The sequence below is a fragment of the Cibotium barometz genome, chromosome 5 (genome assembly GCF_041138505.1).
Source record: "Cibotium barometz isolate CiBa-2024 chromosome 5, ASM4113850v1, whole genome shotgun sequence".
In the NCBI taxonomy this organism is placed as follows: domain Eukaryota; kingdom Viridiplantae; phylum Streptophyta; class Polypodiopsida; order Cyatheales; family Cibotiaceae; genus Cibotium; species Cibotium barometz.
The window spans coordinates 29,852,349-29,877,094 of NC_141050.1; positions in this window are offsets into that span (position 1 = coordinate 29,852,349).

The window sequence follows — 24,746 nt, forward strand, 5'->3', positions numbered from 1 at the left end:
CAGGCACATTATCTCCTACATCAATATCCACCTTTTGAGCCATAGGAGTCCCATTATCCCTCTTCTTCTTTTTCTTAGATTCCCTTGTGCTAGCCAGCTTACCCCATTCCTTTCTGAGCTTTGGAGAGAGTGCCAAAAGCTGCCCAAATGTGATTTGTGTCATTTTCTCCCTAAGATCTGTTAAGAGGTCATAACGAAGAGATCCTTGTCCAAGAGGAAAGTCAGATTGTTTAATTTTTCTCCTAGACGACTTCTTCTTCTTCTTATTTTTCTCCTCTTCTTCAGATTTATCTTCTTATTCTTCTTCTTCCCGGCTCCTAGTTTTACGACCCCTTTTTGCCATAATGGCATCAATGTTTTCTCTTCTTCTTCTGAGCATGTTTCCTCTAAAAGTGCTAAACTTTTATCCTCTCTTTTCCTCAATTTTGGACACTTAGTGTGATAGTGCCCCTTCTCTTGACATTCATAGCATGTGACACTACTTCTATCCCTAGGTTTATCCTCCTCAACTCGTGGAACCCTAGGTGGCCTTGCGTTGACTAAGTGTAACTTCAAATCAGCAAATTTTTCCATAAGTTGTGCAATGTTGTTATGATCCAAGGATGGAGCTTGTACCTGAGATGTTGAGGCTATCTCTACTCGTGGTGGGATCGGCACACTCGGAGAAGATTGGAATGTGGACTCAATATGAAGAGTGGCCTCCTTCTTCAAAGCAATACGAAGAGCCTCTTTAAAATTAGTGGGATCTTTGCTAAGAACTTTTCCATGCAAGCGGGGATCCATAGCCCTGATAAACTTGCTCATCTTAAGGTGCTCCATTGCTAAAGAACTCTTTGAATCTCCCATAGAAGGTGAAGAAGAAGAAGCAACAACATGTAAAGTAGCTTGTTGATATTTGATGAACAAGGCTTCATACCTCACTGAAAAGGCAAAAACTGACTCTCCTTCCTTTTGGAAAATCTGATCCAATTGTAATAGTAAAGCATTTGGTGACTCCACTGTCCCAAATCTCTCCTTCATTGCTTTGGTCAACCTTTCCCAATCATTCTTGGACTCCTTTGCAAAGCCTCATGCCAAGCTAAGGCCACACCCTCCAAGAAATCTAGAAGTATTTCTGTCCTCTCCTTCATAGACCAACCAGTCAAGCAGCATGCTCGATTAAACTCTCGGAGGATAGAGTCCCCGGGTCTTCTCCTTCCGATCCTTGGAACACCGGAATGTTGAACATCTTGCACCAAAAGATGAGTAAGCAACAAGGAAAATTTACTTATTTCAAAATAACTTTCCTTTAATCATGCGGGACCTTGAGGTTAAAATAGAATAATTCTAAGTAAAACCTGCCCACCGTCTCCACCAAAAGATGTGATGCAAAGTTGGGGTTTTGACTTTGGTCACTTCTTAGAATCAAAACACACTTGTATGAAACCTCACAGCCTCCTCACCTCCCTTTCTCTCCCTAGGTTAAGATAAAGATATACACATCAGAGGTGAGATCATAATTCATGGAAGGAAAGATGAAAGGCTCCGGAGAAGCAAGAATTTCTGCTAGTCTGGCAGCTCCAAACAAGAGGGCAATTCTTTGTTGGAAGAAAATCTTCCGACTCAGGATTATGTGAACGAAAACATACAAGGAATGTTGGTAAGGTTCATTCGTTTGAATTGGGCAATATATTAAAGTAAAAGAATATAGCAATCACTTACAAAAGGATAAGACACATGGGATTGGCCTTTTGATAAGGGATTAGGAGGAATTAGAAGGAGGAATTAGAAAGAATGGCCAAAAGTCTATAAAAATAGAGATACACAGAGAATTACAGTTTTAGATCCATATAGACTATGCAAAAGAGGATTACATGGGTGCGTAGATCTTGAAGAGAGCTTTGCACCTATATAAAAACTTTCAAAAACGGGCGACCGAGCGAAAAGTTATGAGCATTTTAGTTGAAATTTGGGTATTGGACCACAAAAACTATACTCCCCTCTCTTTGCATGAAACCTCAATTTTCATATAGCCTCTTGCCTTTCATCTCCTTCATGATTCAAGCTAGAGGGTAAGGGTTAACATTGCTCAGCGGACAATCGTAAAGATTTACCTATGGTCCCCAAAGTCTTTCCACATGCTCATTACCGCTAAAACCATTGTTACCTCTAAAGGAGGGCGGCAATAAAGCAAGGGCTACCTTGAGAAGTCACAGACCCACCAAGATAATAACTCCTTATCCCACTTATCATGAATCATCAAAGAGGTCCAAAATTGGGTTAAGCATGAGGAGCTAATGCTAAATGAGACATTCACATGTAAAGAGAGTGTTTGAATAAGGGTTTGAAGATAAGAGAATGGCAATGACACAAAATGCTCAATTGAGGAGGCTCATTCATTGATTTGAAAAGGATAGGAGGGCTCCTTTTATAGGTGGAGAATCACCCTCTCTTCCATTGTTACAAATTACAACATCAAAATCTTCAACCCTTCACAGTGACATAAGGGTAGATGTCACCATCAATTATCCTCTTAGGCTAAGTCTTCTATTGATTATTAAATTAAAGACTTTTTGACTTTGAAAGTATGATGAGATAATAGCCAAGTCTAAGTGGCATGTAGGTGGAAATCCCACTTACACATGGCGGAATTCTCCTCTTCCATGTAGGCATTCTAAAAGAATCTTTCCCAATTATGCACCTACACACACTCCTCCACATGCCTTCCACACTCCCCAACTTGTAGCCTTATGGTGGTGAATACTACATTAATAATACAATTAAAATCCATGTGAGCATGATGGCCCACTTTTATTTTTCACATCACTAGCCTATCTACCATACCAAAGTATTTATCAAGCATACTTGTGGCATTTACAATGTGTGCACCCTAAATCAAGTAAAACCATTATATTTGAAGATAGAATGCTATTATCAGGGTAGCCGCCAAGCCGCCGCATCACCACGCCGTTATATCATTGTGGGCACGTGGCAATCTTCTTGGACAAGCTTCCACCTTATTACCATTGAGAAACCATCAAAATATGCACAAAATTGAAAATGAAAGATATCAATTTTTCATGTCACAGTAGTCTTGGGTGCATAATACTTATCCAAATGATGAAAATTAGATTGTGCCAATGCTAGGGAATGAAATGCAAGTTCCTGGCTCAATCAATGGTCCCTTATGTTTTTTATTTTTTTGAATTTTTAAAAAAAAGAAGAAAATAACACCCAACCTGCTTCTTCACGTTGGTGTTTTTTGTGGTGCTAACATCAAACTTATTAAGAGTAACCAATGAATCCTTTCCTAAACTACTTTCCACAACATTCATAGCATCAAAACTATAACTTTTTTCTCAACCACACACACCTTATCCTTCCATTTTCCACACAATGCATTACCACAATGCAAAGGCAACAATGAATACTATGCAATGGGAGAAGCTGAAACTCAAAGAGTATGGGAGAAACAAAGGTGTTTCCCTCGCAGCGGCGCCAAAAATGTTATGGTTTGCTTCACCTCCAAGAGAGAACTCTACACATTCATCTAATGTGTAGAGAGAACTCTACACATTCATCTAAAGAGTATGGGAGAAATAAAGGTGTTTCCCTGGCACAGCGGCGCCAAAAATGTTATGGTTTGCTTCACCTCCAAGAGAGAACTCTACACATTCACCTCCAAGCTCGCTTTGTAAAGCTCTGAACTCCAAGCTCCACCTCCACTCTGTCACCGTGGAGTCACTCACACCATCACATAGACTAATCACACTCTCTCTCACTCTCTCATACAAGCATAAAGACACAAGCATGTAAGAGGAAAAATGCTAGAATGCTCTCACTCCTCACTCCTCAGTCTCTCACAAGCACAAGGGGAGAGATCTCAATAGCACAAAGGGGATTGTGTTCTTTTCATTATGAGAAAATACCTTATATACAATTGGCCCTTATTCACACTTGGGTGCCCAAAACTAACTAGGCCTTGGGTGGCCAATATCTCATAATGTATAACCTTTATAGTGCCTTTACATGACACTTATTAATGTCCTTTACATGACACTTATTAATGTCCTCAATTGAGGATCATGGTGTTAAACCGAATGGGATTAACAACATTGGTTGGTGTTGAGGCTACAAGTTTGGGACTCATGTGCATTGTTGACGATGATGAGGCTAGAGTCTCTTGTGGAGTGGTTATCAATGATGTGGCTTTTGAGCATATTTCCATCTCCTTTGGTGAGGTTTGTCGATGAAGAGGCATAGGCTCCAGAGCTTTTCCTTTGAGTTCCTTGCTAGAGATAGATGGTTGCATGGGGGGAACTTCTTCATGTGAATAGCTGTTGATTGCGAGGTTTTGGTATCAAACTTTGTTAGTGAGGATGGGATTGAAGGAGTAGATGTTTTATCGGAGAGTCGGTTGTTGATGCAAATGGTAGGTCATTATGTAGAGGGGCTTTTGTGGAAGAGACTTGTAACCTTTTGTGGAAGAGACTTGTAACCTTTTGTGAAATCCATTAAAGTTGGATTCTCTTCCTTGTTTTGCAGTATGGTATTGTCAACTTTATCATGATGACCCTATCGTCGTCTTGCTGCTGCAAAGCACAGTGGTTCTTGGATAGCAACATTCCATTTATACCCCAAGATCACAAAAAAACTTGCAAGTAAAGGAGTTAGTTTCAATATACATTGTATGTTTGTTCAAAGTACCCCAAACTTGGTATGTTTAAATCTTATGTAAAGGAAATTCTTTCAAGATGAGTCGTGAGTGTTGGTTGACCTAACAAATCCCATAACTCGAGGGTCATGAGATTGTGTTCTCATGTTGGATAAAGCTGTGCTTGAGGTGTGGTGATTTTTTGGGAAAGTTCCAATCCAACCAGAATCCTAGGGATCTTTTGAGTAAGATATGTTGGAAGTTCTAGCTCCTCCAAGGTCTCTTCCTCTCATAATAGCAATTGTACAATGCCTGCAAGAGTGTTCAAGGTGGCTGTTTACATGGATTCACCCAATTGAATACAAGGAGTCATAGTTCCACCCAGGACAACATCATACTCAAGGGAATCTAGGATAACATGGAATGTAAATTCTACATCTCCACCAATTATTTGAGTAGCATAGCTAAAGTAACCGGGAACTTCAATGTTTTGTCCATGGGTTCCAGAACATTGTCTGTAGTAGGGATGAGTTTAGGTTGTCCCAAATGACACCCAAGTGTCTATTGTCATGATGTTATGACTAGCTCGAGAGCTAATCAATGCACGGTTGCACTTAATATCATTGCCTGTAGGGAAATCTAACCACACTATGATAGAATCTTCAAGAGGAACCATGGATGTTTTCGTTTGTGTTTTAGCTTTAGATTCTATTTTTGTTTCATATTCCCATTCACTTTCATCATCTTTTTGGATCTTAGCTTTTTCAAGAGTAGCCAATGTGTACACTAGCACACTTGGTTCTCTGACAATTTTAATTGAGTTATGTTTGGAAACTTGTGAATCCTTACAGTCTTGTTCTATGTATGGAGCTCTGACAATTTTAACTAAGTTATGTTTGGAAACTTGTGAATCCTTACAGTCTTGTTCTATGGAGCTCTTTATGTCTTGGTATAACTCATGTTGAGCTCTTAAAGGTGCAAGTGCTGATGTTATGCAGGCTTCACCATGAGAGAAGAACATTCCTCCAAATGAGGTTTTAAGAGACTGCTTTAATTTCGTAAAGGATTCATCGAATTCCTCACGTGCTTTCTCAACCGCATAATTCGTGCAATCTATCTCGAATGACTCTTCTGTAGAGAGTATGTCTTCCTCTTGAAAGGGGGAGCAGTACTCCTTTGGGTTTTGTATTTTGGTTGCTTTTTTAGGTTTGGCATTATTAGGCTCAATCACAATCGGTGATCCTGTAAGGACACTCAACCATGCCAAGCATGCTCTCCTGAGCTTGCTTTTTATGTTTCGCATATATCATGTGATCATGATTTTCAATTTGGGGTGGTTGGGTGGTTCTAGTTTCTTGATTGGTCTATGAGGTGCATTGAGTGAAGAGTCAGAATTTGTTTCATCCTCACTTAGTGATATACTAGAACTTGTTTCATCTTTTGACTTTCTTTGGATCCTCACGTTTTCTTTATATTTGCCCATGCAACAAGATCGAATTTCCTTTTGGACTTTTGAATCTTGTGTCGCACGTATGGGAGTTGGGGTTTGTGTGGTAGTCTTTGAGGTGGATGTTTCTACATCATGTGTAGCTTTGGCTCTTTTGGGTTTATGTCCCCTTTTGTGTTTATGTCCTCCACAGGCTCCTTTTCCCTGTCGTATAATTCAACCTTGGTTTCAATAGTTTATTGTCCCATGTTTTTCTTGGGTTTAGAAGGTTTTGTTTTCTCTTTTGGGTTCTGCTTTGAATGTCATGAGAATATATTTTAAGTCCTCTTTAAGAATATTATTTTCCCCTCTTGAGTAATTTGGGGATGCCTAGGTTACTCTTGCATCATGCCGGCTAGGTTAATATCGTGGGTGACACCACTATAAATATTAATACGTGCGGTATATGACGTATGCTTGGGGCCGTCTATGATTATTTCAGTTAGGTTTGTATGGCAGGGTGATTCCTGGGGTACTTACGCCTGGTAGTCATGAGTTAGTGATGGTTTGTGCCTGTTTAATATTTGTGGGATTAATTTAATTATTAATTAAGCTTATATTTTCAGGTAATGAACATTACGAGGATTGATAAATAATATCGAGGAGAATGTTTAATTTAATTATTAATTGAGCTTATATTTTCAGGTGATGAAGATTACGAGGATTGATAAATAATGTCGAGGAGAATGTTTCTTATACGCATCATATTTATTTTTACAAGCGTAGCTTGTAAGCCCAATTAATTTAATTATTAATTGGGCTTATATTTTTAGGTGATGAAGATTACGAGGATTGATAAATAATGTCGAGGAGAATGTTTCTTATGCGCATCATATTTATTTTTACAAGCGTAGCTTGTAATCTTAGTAGTTGATTTTTTCATTTTGATACATTGGAAAAAATACATTTATAATGTTGAATTTATTAAAGCCTAAAGGCTTTACCCTAGCCCCAATTTTTGGGACACTCTATTTTTGTTGTGGAAGAGTGTCGTGCTCTCTAAAAGCACACTTTGTATATTTTTGGGGGCTATGGCCTATTTTTGATTGAAAGCTAATAAAAATACTCTTGTGTGGGGGGAAGGCCACGCACAAGGGGGGAGAAGATTGCACCCAGCATGTTTGTCTTGGAGCTAAGTATTATGTTTGCTATGTTTTTGTTTAATTTATTTGATTTTATTGAAACCTGCAAACCATGTGTTTTCATGGTTGAATTTATGTGTTGAATTTCTCGAGTGTTCCACAAGCTATCCTAGAGAACGATTCCGTTTTCATTGAAACATGTTCTTCTACCCATTTTGAGGTATTGTCTTTTGTATTCTTTTTGACCGTTTCTTGTGTCTTGGCTTGTAAGCATGTAAGCACATTCAAGGGTATTGTGGACAATCGCTCGTTTTGTACACTTAAGATGTTAAGAGTTATATTTTATGAGATAAGTTGCATTGAAGCAACTTGTCTTGGGAAATCTTGGAACATATGATCAACCCCATATCGTTCACACATGGGTTGCAAAGTGTCACAGTGACCATGGGAATGGAAGTATTCCAAACTGTGCAGTCAGCCACCTTGTGAGGTCCACGACAATAGAAACACTGAAGTGCTCGATTAACTGCTTCCTGAGCAATTTCTACCCTTTAGACTGTTTCTGTTTGGTGTACGGGAGATGGGGGTTTTGAGTCAATTGTAGATTAATTGGGACACTTTGTAGTATCATGATCAAAGGATTTATAATATATGCAGTATAAAAAAATAGGTTCCTTATATGTATAATGGAAATTGGGATGGTTGTAGTGATTGCACTTAACACAAGGCATTTCGCTCCTCACTTTGTAAAGGCATTAAGGATGTTTGGCTTTGAAGAATTTCATTCTCTCTTAGAGATGTCAATTGAAAGCTTTTAAGAAGGGCTGCATAGAATTCAGGGAATGATAATCTTGAGATCGATCGTTCTTTTGCCATTGTTTCACTTGGTTTAGATGAGGAACATCTTGTAGCATGATCATCTTCCAGAATGTTGTCATCTAAACGTACTACTTCTTTACAACATTGATCGAATGTTTCCGGGTTGGATACAATGATGAAGTTGTATAAGCTGTTTTTCTTTAAGCCCATCATGCTCCTTAATGAGTAAGCACACTTTTTTTTGGCTTTTTATATTCTCACAGCCTGTTAACAGCCTCAAGAGGCTTGACGTACTCCTTGTTGGGTCAAACGAGTGTCTGTTTGCCCTAATTAGCTTAAGCGCTATATATACGTGAACCTCTTAAGAGATATTTTTCTTGAAAAAGTGCATGCTAGTAACTTCCTAGATAGAAGAGGAGGTTCTAAATCCTATTTTCCATCACTATCTCAAGATGAAAAAAAAAATTGAAATGTTTTTCCTTGTTTCACATGTTTTTTAGGGTGTTCCAAAGGAATTTTGAAAAACTCTGTATTAGAGAGTTGTAGTATTTTTGGAGTACTACAACTTTGTCTCCTTGAGTTGTTCGTGATTTTCTCGTTTAGACCCTTAAAAAGTAGCCCAAATATAGTTCGTGATTTTCTCGTTTAGACCCTTAAAAAGTAGCCCAAATATAGTTCGAAGTCGTTTTCGTCTTGTTTTTTTTAATATGATTTTTCATGCTTTTCGGGCTGTTTTTAACCTCGATTTTCGGGTGGAATTTTGAGGCTACTGGTCATCAGAGACCAAAACGATCAATTTTGACTTCGGATGGCCAAGACCAAAGTTGAAGAGCTTGATGTTGACTCTTTGATGAGCCCTAGAGTGCCTTCATCGGATTCACGGTTTAAGAGATAACAAGGGTGTTTTTTTGGCGACCGACGGATCCCCTTTCATATCTCGTGGTGTAGTTCACGACGTGAAAGTGGACTTCACGCATTTTATCAAATTTGATTTTTTATTTTTATTTTTTTAACCGACAGACCCCCTTTCACGTCGTGAACTAGCAGGGTGCAGTTCACAGCGTGAACTGCAAGCGGACTTCACGCATTATATCAAATTTGATTTTTTTATTTTTTATTTTTGCATTAGGTCTTAAGGCGTGAGACCCTTAATCTGTGAGAGGCTTGGTCGTGAAACGTTTGGCTGTGAAACACGCGTCTCACACGTTTTTTTTTTGGGTGTGCAGACTCCTAGGGCGTGAAACCTTAGGCCGTGAAAGTGTAGAAATGATTCACGGCTTGAACCATTTTTTTTTCGAGGTTTTTTTTCTTTTTGCGCGGACTCTTAGGGCATGAAACCTTAGGCCGTGAAAGTGTAGAAATGGTTCACGGCGTGAATCATTTTTTTTCAAGTTTTTTTAAGTTTTTTTTGAGATATATATATATCTTGAAGTCTAGTGGGAAATACAAATTTCCTTGTTTGGGGGGGATATTTAAAATTAAGGAGATATGGACATTTTTCCAAAAAGGTAAGTGGGAAGCAAAAAAGTTAACCTTTTTATGACACCCCTTACACCCCTTACACCCTTCATAAATGACTCCCAAAATGGACAATTTGACAACTCATTAAATGCTCATTAGCCTTAATGAGTTATGTAAAAAAGTGATTAAGAATTAATCTCAAAGATTAATCCTTTCACTAATCTTTCCCTCTTTTACACTAATCAAAGAAATTAACCACTAATCTCTAATTAATTCACACAATTGAACACATCATTGGATAGAGCAAGGGAATGCTAAGCTATGTACATCAACAATTGTGTGAATTAATCTAAAATAGGAGATTAGTTAGACTCTTAATTTTGGTCTCTTCTTTTAAGACAAAATTAAGCAAAAGTCAAATTCCTCCAATTGATGTAATTATGTGTTTTGATGTATCTAGATGCTCTCTAAACACTCAAAAATACTAATTTTGACTACTCACATGATCAATTTAGACTACAAATAACACATCTTCTAATTTTTTAGTGTCTTGAAGTGGATTAATTACTCTTAATGACAAAAACCAGTCCATTAAGAGAAATTAGTTGAATTCAAGGATTTTTTTATGGTTTTCAAAAATATTTTGAAGGATTAAGCTACTCCTAATGCTTGCTAACACTAATGCAAATAATTCAAATAAAAAACACACAATTAAGCTAAAATTAATAATTTTAGTTATATGTTTAACACTAAAGAGAACTAAAAATTATATTCTATTGCATTATTTGATGCAAACTAAGCCTAATATAAACTATGTGTAAGCCCTAAGAACATGAAAAACCACATTAACAACAACAAAAACAACAAATTAAGCTAAAAATTAAGCAAAGAACATTCTTTACAGAAACAAAAAAGAGAGCTATTCTACACCAAATCACACACAAATTACCATCAAATCCACATATTTTTCATGGGAAACCATTAATCAAGATAATGGGAAATGGGTTATGCATAGATTAGAGAAAAAACGATGAAAAAAGCTAAGGGATGGCTCCTCGATGTAATGGTACCAAAAATGTTATGCCTTACCCTAATCCTCCTTGAAACACATCCAACAAGCGATTACCTGGTGAACCGCAACTGTTGTGAGGATCTTTCCAATAGCCGAGCTCATAAACCTTGAGGTCTCCAAGCTCTACAACTCCTTGAGAAGCAATTCCACCGTACCTCCCGCGAGCGTTGTCACACCGCCGCTTTGCACTACGGGTACTCGTCCCTTGTCTCACCTCACTTCACTCACACACACACACACTCACTAGCATGCATTAGAGAGAGAGAGATTAGCAAGAGCAAGACTCAATCACACAATGGGAGAGTATATTATATTATGAGAGATATTCACTTATATACATGGCCATAAGTGTTCACACTCACTTAAACTGTGGCTAGCTGGGCACTTTAGGCTCATAAAAGGCCTAATGCTATTACAATGACTACTCTCATACTATTTTCATGAAGTACATGGACTTCATCCTAACTTGCTACCACAGGCTCTTGAAGCGGGAATCACCATAAATACTCCGTCATACCATTACAGGCGCTTTGTTGTTCTCCAAGTTGTAGCTTTGGACACCATAGCTTCATATCTTGAATGTATGACCCTTTGGTGTATCTACCGTGAGTGACTCTTTGATGTAAGATAATGGCGGTAGCTCTTGTTAACCCTAGGAATGGGTTAACAGCAGCTTTATGATGCCAAGATCCAAGCGCGAACTATTTGCCTTCTCAACCAAACAGGAATCTTACAATTTACTGGCTATAACTTATAGGTGGTGGTAGACTTATATGGCATTTCTACGTCCTCTGCACAGAAAATAGTGATAGACTTTTGTGAGGTTATGGAGAATTTCCGCTTACACAACTTATACATATAAAGTGGCCATCTCCTGAAAGGATGGTTACCTTGGCCGAGGGATTCGAGGCTATACATGGCATTCCGTATGTTATTGGTGCTATGGATGGTAGTCATGTGCCTATCATTGCTCCACATGTGCATCTAGAAGCTTATTTCAACAGGAAAGCTTTTCATTTAGTGTTGTTGCAAATGGTGGTTAACGAAAAATTGCTTGGTTTGGGATTATGACATTGGATGGGCCGGTTCCATGCATGATTGGAATGTCTTCCAATGCAGTGACCTTAGGCAACGATGTGAACCAAACAAGTTGGAAAAGTATTGTCTACCAGGTGATTGTGCTTATCCAACCCATTCTTGGATGCTTCCACCATTCAAGGGCAGTATAGCAGCCGGATTGAGTAGGGAGAAATACGATTGGAATTTCATCCAGTCAAGCTCTAGAATGTCGGTCGAGCGTGCATTTGGTATGCTAAAATCAAGGCTTAGAATTTATTGAAAGTTGTGACATCCTTTTTCAAAATGTGCCAACAATGGTCTCTACATTTTTGGTTCTGCACAATATGTGTATTGTGCACCGATATGCATTTGATGAGGAATGGATCCATGACGTGCAGGTAGAGCTGCAAAGGGCTACCATATGGATATGAGCATACATGACATCACCGCTCAGAATGTATTTCAAGTGGGAATCGATGAGGTGACAACCTTGTTTGCAGATGGATCCCATGCTCATTATACTGAGAGGGCTCAGCATTCAGATAATGCACCACATGATTCCTATCAAGGTGTAGGGTCACAAAGACGTGATAACATTGCAAGGACAATGTTTAATGAAATGCAAAGGAGGAATGTTAGAGTCATGTCGAGAATGATGATGAAAAAGAGAGTGAGAATAGATGTAGTAATTTCGGCATGGAAAATGTAGCATGTGTGCATGGCAACCTAGGCCACATTCATAATCTTGAAGATATGCAGTTCAATATGCATGTATGCATGGCATCCAATGATATATATGCTGGAATTGATGTGCGCATGGTATCCAATGCTATATCTGTTGTTGTTGGCAATGTTGTTATGTCAATGTTATTATATTAGGTCTTTGTTGGCTACTCTTGGTTTTTGCTTCTCATTTGTAATCTCTACTGATGAGCATGAATTTGGCTAGTTTGATGCTTTGTGGCAAGTTATAACATGCAGCTATTTGAGTGAACCTTCCCTGTGCATCTCTGTTGATGATGACAAATTTGTCTAGTTTAAATGCTGTGTGGCAAGTTTTCATAGGCAGCTACTATTTGAGTGGACCTTCTTTGCACAGGATGGTGGGTGATAACTACTAGTAGTGACCTCCTTTTTCTTGTTTGTAATGTGATGTTGACAAATGTGAATAAAGCTTTAGCATACTAGAGACCTCCTTCTTCACTAGTTCGTGAGCTGCTGTGTGTTAGCACCATCATCATGAAACTTGTTTTAGTAACTCCCTCTTTGTGATGCTTCTATTAGTGTCTCATCAGCCTTTTCATTTCTTTGATTCTCATCCATATTTAGATCTATCCTTCGTTTCTCTGATCATTGGCAATATTAATTTGATGAGCCTTCAAACCTCCTAAAGAAGGCCTCTTAGAAAATAGGATTGCAACTATTTTAAAAAATTCTCTAAATTTTAGACAAACCTATATATTTAGTTAATTTTGGAAGGTTAAGCTAATTTATGCCTTCAAATTGAAGGCTGGGGTAGGCCTTCAAATTGAAGGTTAGGGAAGGCCTTCAAATTGAAGCCATGATAACATATTCTCCCTTTTTTTAAAAGCAATAATTCTTTTTTTCTTTTGTTGATCTTTTGGAGCCACACCAACCATCCTATTCATAGTGGCACTACATTGGACCCAACTGCTGCTAGAAGTTTGTGGTCCTAATCTTATAATTTGTAATATCCAAGGCTATAAGTTATGGTCTTTGTTGTCTAATTTTATTACAGAGGTAAGCTCTTCATTCACCGAGAGCTAACAATGGATTTGAGTACAACTACAGCTTTACCCTTGCATCTTGTCTCTCCATTGATATGTCCCCTTAACCATTCTTTTTCTCTTTCTCTCCTCTCTAGTTGAAACATTTCCTTCAATGCATTCTTCCATATGAAACCCTCTCATGTGCTAGCTATGGCAAAGGTGGTAACAACTCACAATAGCATGTGCCTAGTTGAATATTAAAAAGTTACACCTTTTCACTACTTAACTTTTCCTAAAATACATTATCTTTTAAATCATTTCTTTATTGAACATCTAGATGCAACAATAAGCCATCAAAAGGACTCTCATCATGGGTAGTCATTTCTTAAAACTGAAATTGAGGTCTAAAATTGGAGCAACTTTTGTTAGATTTTGTCATTTCAATCATTGTGAACACAAAATGTCTTTCTTGAGGTTTTCAATCACTAGCCCACGATGGTGGCTACTATGTTAAGGTAGGCTGGATAAGTTCAAGGTGACCCACTGCTGGGTAGTGGATCAACTTGTTTCTCTCTTTTGAATCTCTTTTAAAGTATCACTAGCGAGTAATTTAAAGTATCACTAGCCCACGATGGTGGCTACTATGTTAAGGTAGGCTGGATAAGTTCAAGGTGACCCACTGCTGGGTAGTGGATCAACTTGTTTCTCTCTTTTAAATCTCTTTTAAAGTATCACTAGCGAGTAATTTCTCACACCAAGTTTTTTGATTATGGTCATTGTGAGCACGTAATTAATTTTTTAAGGGTTCATAGAGATACTAGCCATGTGGGTGGCTACTATGTTGAGGTAGGTCGGATAAGGCATAAGGTGACCCATTGGATGATAGGTCAACGTGTTCCTCCCTCTTCAAGTGTCACCTAAAAGAGCAAGTACCTAGTTTATTTGCTTGGTGGTGGTAGACACTTCATGTATCTACCTACACCTACTCCTCTAGTGTCTTATCTTTCTCAGTTTCATGTCTACCTACACAAATTGATAACTATTCTTATAGTTTTTTTAAACGAGTGCTTACTACCCCTTGGAAAATCAATGATCTAAGATCCATAAATTTTCTTATTTTTTATTTTGATATTGAATTGAGTGTGAAATGTATGCAAGTCGAGATGAGAATGAGAAATGACGACTATGAGAAGAGTTCAAAGTGAGTGTGATGCAAGGGTGTGGAGAGTACATAACAAATTCTTCAAGCTATTTTTATGTATTATAAAAGTTTCATATTCAAATCTCCTTTGTTCTTCAAGTGTGATGCACGGGCGAGGAGAGTACATAACAAGTTCTTCAAGTGTGAATGCGAATGCAAGGGGTGAGTATAGTACAAGTTCTTCAAGTGATTTATGTATTATAAAAGCTTACTATTCAAATATCCACAAATTTTGATAGTTGAATCGAATGTGAAATGTGTGCGAGACAAGATGAGTACGAGATACTATGAGTGTGAGAAGAGTTCAAAGTGAGTATGATGGGGGGCAAGGAGAATACATAGCGAGTCCTTCCAAGTGATTTTTATGTACTGTAAAAGTTTCCTATTGGAATCGCTTGCGTGCTTCTTCCACAAGGGCTATGTCTCCTTGTGCTATTTTTATGTATTATAAAAGTTTCCTAATCTAATCTCCTTTGTTCTTCTTCCACAAGGGCTATGTGCCCTTATGCTTACTCCTTCTCCAAGCCACTCAAGAAGAAGAGACACAATGAAGCATTCCTCCTCCATTGGGACACAAATAAGCCTACTTATAATTTCCACCATTCTTCTTATCACATTCTCATATGTGTAAGTCCCATTCTTCCACTCTAACATGATGAAATTTCATTGTAATTGTTACTCAACCATGCAAGAGAACTCTACAAAGTTTCTCACACTTTTTATAAACCTCAAATCTCAACTAGCTATTACAAACTCCTTATAATTTCAATAAGTGAAAGCTCACTCACAAGGATCATGAGATTAGAATAATTATCAAAAAGAGGGAAAGCATAGTAGAGTTCACAAATTAATGGGATAAAGTCCATTAGAGTGTGCATAAATAGACTTTAATGTCAGTAAGTGAAGTTATGGGCATTTCACACTTGCCTTGTGCCTACAGTCCCCTTATTATATTCTCTAACTCTTTATTCTTTAGCCCCTAATCCATCAAAAATTGGCCTAGGCATATCATTACACCCTAATGCTAACATAAGAGTCTAGTATCATAAATACATGCTATGTTGAACTTTCAAGCCAGATGACTTCTTATAATGCGATCAATTTTTGGTCTTTGGCATTGAGAACTTGGCTTTGGTTGATGCACTCTTCTTATCCACCTTACATCTCTGTCTTTGACCTTTTTTTTAGCATATTTACCCATCTCGAGTGCCACTTGTCCATGGATTAGATGACACAATGTGCTTAAATCCTTATGCCATTGACGTGAACCTCACACATATCAAGGTCATAGCTTCTCCTTGCATACTTTGCACCATCGACATCCACTTCCTTGAGGAACTTTTACTACCATTAACTTGGTTAAAGGATTGATTAGGTCAAATTTTAACTCAAGAGAATAATGAGCTCTAGAATCTCATGTGTGTGTGAAACAACCCTTAGGCTTAGTGTGTTTATGTGTGTGAACAACCTCTTATAGCCGATTTTATGTGTATCATAAGCACTTACCATGTGTCTAGTCTGTGTGTCGTGTCGTCAAAAGATAAGGCTCTAAGTCTATAAAAGAATTCATTAGGCAAAATTGTTTGGAGAGGTTTGTAATTTGAAGGAAAATTCCAGGCGATGGGTTGTACTGAGATTGTCTTTGAATGTTGAGGTCAACATGCTAAGTAATGTAAGCAAAGCAACAATCTTGAGTCCAAATTATCCCATAAGATAATATATGTGAGGGATCACTAGCGTCCCATACCACCATGATACCACCCATACATACCTTAACAATTTAAAACTCCCTAGTATGCCGTCTAGGAAAATATGAATAAAATCCTGTATAAAAGGAATAAGATGGCCTTATCTAGACTTTTATATACTAAAACCTGTCTCTATATATACCTGAGGCTACATCAAGGAATAACTCTTTTCGAGTACATCATTAGAAAAGAAATTGAATTATTGGCGCCTTCCTAATGATAACTACCCAATAAACACAATAAAGTTGGGGTAGAAAAATAACTCACCTAGATACATAAGCAACTAGGTATCGAGTTGGAATATGTACAAGAGTACAAGGAACATAGTCCAAAATTACGTGCAAAAAACGAAGGCAAATGCTACCTTCAAAGCACATGATATTATCCAAAAGATCAAAAGATCCTTATAAAACCATGGATAAAAGCATAGAAGCTCCTCGAATCCATGAAAAACCATAGTTGATCATAACAATCAATGCATACCATCTAATGGACATTAATCATGCCAAAAGAAGTAATAAAATTGGTGGCCAACTCATCAATTTGGAGTATATGAACGTGGTGTCGTTCAAGCAAAACTCCAAGTAACAAGTGAAACACATGTGTGTAGCACTCAATAAGAAAACCCTAGACACAAGTGATCTAGGCAGAACCTGATGAGTCATATAAACTTGGAAAACATCCAATAAAATCCACCAAAACAAACCGATCAACTAACCCATGATATAATTTATCTTAGGCTTAAGAAATTAAGCACAAACCACACTCAAATAAGTGCATAATAAATTATCATGGACAAGTGTTAAAGGTGAAACACACTTTGAACGCAGATTATAGCCATCAAGAGAAATTAAGGAACATGTCCAAAAAGAATGGCTAAACAAAGGTAAAAAATCATGAAAACATCGTTTAGAATTAATCCAAACAGATATAACTACTAATACGAGGTACAATCATATTAATAATATGTGAATAACCCACGTCTATCTAATGTCAGCACGAGAAAACGTACTTCAACATTAAATAACCCTAGAAAATATTAAATTCTCGAGAAAAAGAATTATCATGATTTTTTTCTAATTTTTTCTAATTTTATACGGCCTCAAAATACGATAATTTTGAATTCCACCAAACCTATCTTATGGCATTCGAAACTTATATTTTTTTAAAAAATTTCCAGCAAATAAATTTGCTAAAATACCATTGATATTTTAAAAATACCAATTTCTAGGATTTCTAAAAATAATTTCTAGAAAATTTCTAATTTTTTCTAAGAATCCCATCGTTCACGAAATTTTCAATTCTGTCCGACCATTCTCAAATCCAATTCTGCCCGTCCAATGAAAATTTTTAATTTTAATGAATTTTTTAAATTTTTGGATCAAAAAATATTTTTTAAAGGAATTTGAATGGTCACGAGTGCCTGAATGGACACACCACATGCTAAACACGAACCCCACATTTTCTCGAAATTTAAAATAACCTGTGTCTAATTTTCCACTAATTTTTTAGAAATTTTTTAAAATTTTTAATTTACCCTGAACGGATTTAGAATACGAACAGTCAAAAAATTTCGGAATTCCAATGGTTTTTCCGAAATATGGAAAGCCAAAATTTTTGGGAAAATGAAAAGACAAAAAAAAAAATGGAATGTGAAAGATCAAAAGTTTCCAGAATACGGAAGTTCAAAAGTTTTTTCGGAATTTAGAAAGCCAAAAGGTTTCGCGAAAGCGAAAAGCCAAAAGTTTTCCGGAAGATGAAAAGCCAAAAGGTTTCAAGAAGAAATTTTTAGAAAATTTTCAGAGAATTTTTATCTCAAATTTCACATTTTTTTGCTTTTTTCAAGCTCTTTTTTTTATATAAAAAACTCATTTTAAAATAATAATAATAATAAGCTTTTAGCTTATTAAGGTTTTTGAATTTTTAGGGGGGGCGATTTTTGCACGGTTGGCTGCAGTGCAGCCCCCCCTCCCCCCCCTGCGTTGCGCGTGATGAAGAAGAGGGAGATGGAATCCTCCCTCTCCTCTCTCTCCTCTCCTTCTCCATCCAATACACCTTCCTCCTCTCCCCTCTTTCCTTTGTTAACAGGGAGATTAACTTTAATCTTTTGATTAAAGTTTTTAATTAAACTTTACTTAATCATAATTAACATTAATTATAATTAATGTTTGATTTAAAAAATCCCTTTTAAGAGAAATTCTCACGGAAAAAGGAAGGAAAAATTAGAATTGAGAGGCGGAGAGGGTCCCACGCACACGGGAGAGCATTTCATGCATCAATATGCTGTCTCCTATTGCATTTCAGCAAAAAATCGACCGAAATTTGATCGCATATCCGCGAAAAAACTCGTAAAAATGTATTTAAAAAAATATTTTTAACCATAAAAATGCTCTAAAAAATTCTTAAAAATTAGAAAAAAATTCCTAAAATTTCTAAAAATTTAGGAAATCCATTCTATCAAAAATATCCACAATAAAATATGTGGTATTTTTGTAAAGATTTCTATTAATGCTTATTTTAAACCACAAAAAATAGAAAAAAATAGCATTAAACTCACGAAATTCCCCTGTAACGTCAATTCGTCCATTGAATTGTAGTAACATGCGTTCCAATCACCATATCAATGATCTACATGCAAATCATCAACACAAATCAATAAAATAATATTTTTATTAGTAAATATTAAAATTTACTTCAAAAAAATCAACACAACAATTAACTAGAGATTGCTCTGATACCACTGTTAAAACCCTGAGATCTCTATAGATAATTGTTATGCATAAACATGCATAAATCAGGCATAAACTCAACCACCCGACCACCCCCGAGCCCAAGGGGGATGCACACATGAATTATAAATGAAATACATCATACCTCTACCTTGATGTCCTATACCATCAAGGTAGAGGTATAACTCCAAAATCCAATAGCATGTAGCTATAGTGTGAAATGGTAGGTGAGTTGATATGGACCTCTACACAAGAGACCATAGCCTAAGCCTCCAAGCCTCCCTTGAGTGTGCCCCATGCCCCTATTATATAGGAGGGCCCTCAAGTGACTCTTGACTTTCCATTTCCCATGTGTGACCCTTGGATGCCTGACCTTAACCTTAACCCTTAAGGTTAGTCCTAACCCATGCTCCACTAGAGCTTGTTCCCATGCTCCCATGCTCACAAGCCTAATGTGGGTTAGCCTCCTAGTATATGCACACATAATATGCATATAACAGATCTTTCTTATGTGATTATATTTCCAGGTACTATGAGCTAGGAACTATCGAAAAGGCCCTTGAGTGAGCAGGTGGTGAGTGTTCTGGTTGCCAATGATGCCATAGGTACGCTGAGGAAGAAATGAATGTAATACTTGATTATATTTTCGAGTACTATGAGCTAGGAACTATTGAAAAGGCCCCTGATTGAACATGTGGTGAGCGTTCTGGTTGCCAATGATGCCATAGGTACACCGATGAAGAAATGATTGGAAATTAGAATTCAAGCTGGATATTTTGGAGCATTATGATCAGTGATACTATGGTTTCATTAAAAGATTGTTTTAAAGACATCTGAATCTGTGAAATATGCAATTTCATATTGGGTGTGTAAGTGGTGTGACTATCTTGAAGTTGCTTGAAGCGCCAGCTACTAGGGGGCCTGGGAACTCTTTTCCCTGGTACCCGAGGCAAAACATAACCAAATTTCTAAATGGATCCTATCACTACAGTGGTTGGGCGATTGGCTAACCAATGGGATTGGATGGGGTTAGGCTAGACTGATGGATCCCTAAAATGAGACTCAATTCTGTTAAGTTACGATAGTTGAAGTAAATCTCAGATAACCCTTGTTCTATGGAAAAGAATCAATGGCTGTGCCTCTTGATGAGGAAAAAAGCGTTGGACTCTATGATCCAAGTGCAAGTCTCTTCCTTGATCTGACCATGAGACTTACGGGTTTGGTCGAATTAGTTTGGTTAGTGGGGAGACCTTGACTACGTTATAATAAAATATCCTGGAGGAATCACCTATGTCTATTGGGCGAGGGAAGTTTTTCCGGGTTCGGTTTTGGAAGAACCGAGGGATTAGTCTCTTAGTCTCTTGTCCAGATAACCGTGGGGCGAGGCCCCGAGTGAGAGGCTATGCCCAACGCAAGAAGTGCTACTTCCGCTGCTGCTAGCACCCCAGAATTCGGGGGCAGGGATCTTTCATTGGTAAGGCAGTTTAGATTTCCAAAGGCTTCACATCTCTGTTTCAAACATTTGCATGAGCAAGATCAGTCGTTCCATTGTATTTGCCCACGATTTTGAAAATCTGTACGGCCGTGTTTTTGGATGATGAGTCAATGAGGCCGTGTGTGGGTGCTAATGTGGTTAGGACCTCATTTAGTCCTTGGAAAGTCCCCCTTCCTAGATTAGTTAATATATCCAAGGTTTGGGCATTTAGGGGTTTCAAAGGGGTAGTATGTAGCACTTCTAAAGGTTTAGGTCTTGTGGTAGTGCTAGGCAAGGGTCCAAATCCCAGAGAAATTGATGTGACAAGGGGTGTAAAATCCGTTGACACACTTGTTTGTCGGCATGGCAAATGGTATTGAGAGTTGTATTTGGGGCATGGATCTCAACGGCTTGAAGATTTCAGCCATTGTGTTCAGTCTGGTTGTGGGTCTACGTAATCCCTCTATCGTTTGCCATATCTTGACGTTGCTAATTTCTCATTGATGAACAAGCACACACGTGGGTTTTTTTTCCCTTTTTAGGTTTTCTTATAGTCCGTTATAACCCAAGGAGTCCTGGTGCACCCTTCTCTAGCTTGAACGAGGGTCCGTTTATCCTAATTTTCTTAGGCGCTCAAGCGCATGTGAACGACCTCTTAAAGATATTTTTTCGAAAAAAAGTGCATGCCAGTGGTATCCGAGATAGAAGCCGTCTCAAAAGCACATGTACACCTAGGATAAACTTTTTCGAAAAAAGTACATGCTAGTGGCATCCCAGATAGAAGAGTAGGTCTCAAAATCTATTTTCCATCACTGTCTCAAGATGAAAAAAAAATTTGGAAAGATTTTTTCTATTTCACAACCCATTTTTGAATGTGTTCCAAAAGGAATTTGAAAAAAGACTACGAGAGAGTTACAATATTTTTGGAGTACTACACCTTTGTCCCTGACTTTTTCGTGATTTTATTGTTTAGACACTCAAAAAGTAGCCCGAATATGATACGAGGTCCTTTTCAGACTATTTTAGGTAATTTTTAGTACTTTTAAGGCCCGTGTTTTGCCTCAATTGTCAAGTCAAATCTTGAGGCTACTGGTCAAAGGCCAAAACGATGGCTTTTTTCCTCGGACTCTCAAGACAAATTTTGCAGAGCTCCTTGCAGGCTTTCTGATGAGCACTAGCACACGTTCATCAGACTCACGGTTTAGGAGATATGAGCCTCCAAACAGGGCTATTTTCTATACTCTTTCTCCCTCCCCAGAACTTGCTTCATGCCGCCGTGTAAGTGCAGGGACCTTTCATGCTATGAAATGGATCTCATGAACTTAATTAAATTTATTTATTTTTTCTCCAGACCCTTTTCACGAACATCAAAGTGCAGAGACCTTTCACGCCGTGAGATGGATCTCCTGTCGTTAATATTTTTTTTCCACGCGGACCTGTTTCACGAAGATGAAAGTCAGGGTTTCACGAAAGTGAAATGAGTATTTCCATGCGGACCTGTTTCACAAGGTGAAAGTCAGGGTTTCACGAAAGTGAAATTTCCAACTAAGGGACATCTTTTCATTCAATACTCATTAGCCTTAATGAGTTATGAAAAAAGGTGCTTAAGAATTAATCAAAGATTGATCCTTTCAATAATCTTTTCCTCTTTTGGACTAATTAAAAGCTCTATTTAATCACTAAGCACTAATTAATTCATACCATTGAGCACATCATTGGATAGAGCATGAAATTTCTAAGCTATAATATATAAATTAGTCTATAATTAGCGATTAATTAAACTCTTGATTTTAGTCTCCTCTTTATGCAAAAATAAGCAAAAGAGAGCGAAATTCCTCCAATTGATGAAGAAATTGATGTAATTAGGTGTTTTGACTCATTGTTGGTGTGATGGTAGGGCTTATCTATTGATTACTATGTGTCGAGAGTCATTGGTGTGATGGTAGGGCTTATTTATTGGTTGCAAGTGTTATGATAGGATGGCTTATCTATTGGATGCAAGTGTTATGATAGGATGGCTTATCTATTGGATACAATGCGTTGAGATATCATAGGTGTCGTAAGATTGTTTACCTATTGGATACAATGACAACTTTGGTTCATGGGGTTCACTACATTATATTACAGACTTCTTTGTAAGTACTTACACCTACATTCAATTCTCCTCTCATAGAAATTCTTGATTTATCAATTATATATTTGTTTCATTTTGCGAAAAGGTAGTTTCTCTAACATTCCGTTCTTGTTTGATACCCCCTAAGTATAGTAGTTAGATCTTTGGATGCTTTGTGTTCACATGTGATGATCATTCAAGATAGGAATCTTGTTATGTAAGAAATGTATGTAAGTTTCTAAAACTAGTGTAGCTTTTGAGACTTTCTACACGTGTAAGAGTTTGATTTACTAAAAATTGCATGTAGATATCGTACGATGGTGTATTGGAACAATCTTTGCATGTGAAGAAGTCTATATACTATGTATAAAGACTTTTGTAGAATGGTGTAAAGAAACATTTTTTCACATGTGAAATCTCGTTTTGCTTATAAGAATGTGTACTTCAAAAGTAGGGTTGGAAAAAAGCACTCAAGGGTTGGGGGGGAAAAAACAAGGATTGTGAAAATGTACTTCAAAAGGAGGGTTGGAAAAAAACACTGAGGGCTAGGTTTACAAGGAAAGGAGGGCTCAAAAAAAACACTCAAGGGTTGGGGGAAAAAAACAAGGATTGCAAAAAAGGAACATATTCCTATGTGGCAACAACTACTAAGGTCCCTTCATAGCCACCAAACCTATACCTAGGACCATGTGTAAAGTTTGCTAGTAGCAAGAAAGTACACTTGTTTGAATGTGAAATCTCGTTTTGTTTGCTAGGTTCATAAGAAAGTATTTCAAAAGGAGGGAAGACCCTTGACATTGTTCTCAACAAGGGATCAAAAGAAGCAAAATCAAGGACAACCCCTCCAAGAAAGGGATCTAATTGAGTGTTTTAAAAAATGGAAAAGACACAAAGGGGCTAAACAGAAACAAGTCAATAAAGAAAAATCAAATGGGCGATAAGTGGCACACAAAAATCACAGCAGGGATCCCAAATTGTATTTGAAGGTTAAGGGCCAAGCGACCATCACCACACTACCAACCCCAAACACCAGAAGAGAGGAAGAAGGATGGATTATCTAATTTAAGTGCCAATGAGGATTGCAGGTTAGAATTCACAACTTTGATTGTGGCCTTACACAAATCTACGTTTCTGTCATCTTTTGTGGCAATCATTGCGGGACCCTACTTTATTAAGACAGTACGGTTGGGGGCAGGTACAATTCAATAGATACACACCTTTGAATACAACATTCTTAAAAAACAGCTCACAAACAAATGCAAAAATCAATATGCTATTCATCTGTTAGATCCTAAGATTTTACATATTTCAAGTATAAGATAGATTTCCATGGTCTAAAGTTGAAGTTTCGAAATCACATCCACATTTACTTTTTTATTAAACCACTTATGTGCAGATGCAGCTTCACATTGCTATTTAGGAGATACTGCCATTTTAATTTCTTAGTGTATGGTTCAAGAATTGGTTATCCAACGAATGGAGGAGAACGTATTCGAAGCAACGTCTTGGGTTTTGAAGTTAACAATTAATTTTTCTCCAAGTGGAGTTACTAGCAAGAGTTTACTCATGATTGCTAAGCAATCAAAAGGCATGTCATATTAAAAGGAAGATCAATGATGCTCATCATGCACGTGGTTGCTGCAAAAGCTTGTGCCAAGGTACATGTACATTGCAATTTATTTATAGGATCTTGCTTGCATAATTTGATCGGATTGTGACTCTTTGACATTGACCTTGTGAATTACTAGTCCAAGATCATACGACTGGTTAAGCAGCTCTGGAACTTTGATAGTGTGTGTATGCTAGGATACATGAAATTGCAGCATTAGCAAGTTTTAGAACGGATATATTCATTTTAGAGACCAGAATCCAGATGGAAGTAGGTAAAGAGGAGGGGGGGCAGCGGGAGAGGGAGAGGGAGAGGGAGAGGGAGAGGGAGAAGGGGGGAAGAGAGAGAGAGAGAGAGAGGGGGGGGTGGGTGGTGGAAGAGGGAGGGGGGGACGGAGGGAGCCCAGTACAGCCAAGAGGAGGGGGGGCAGGAGGAGAGAGAGAGAGAGAGAGAGATTTAATAGAAGAAGCCTAGGGCATTCCCTAAATGCTACTGCAACTAAATTATCGTTTAGATTAGATGACCTACAA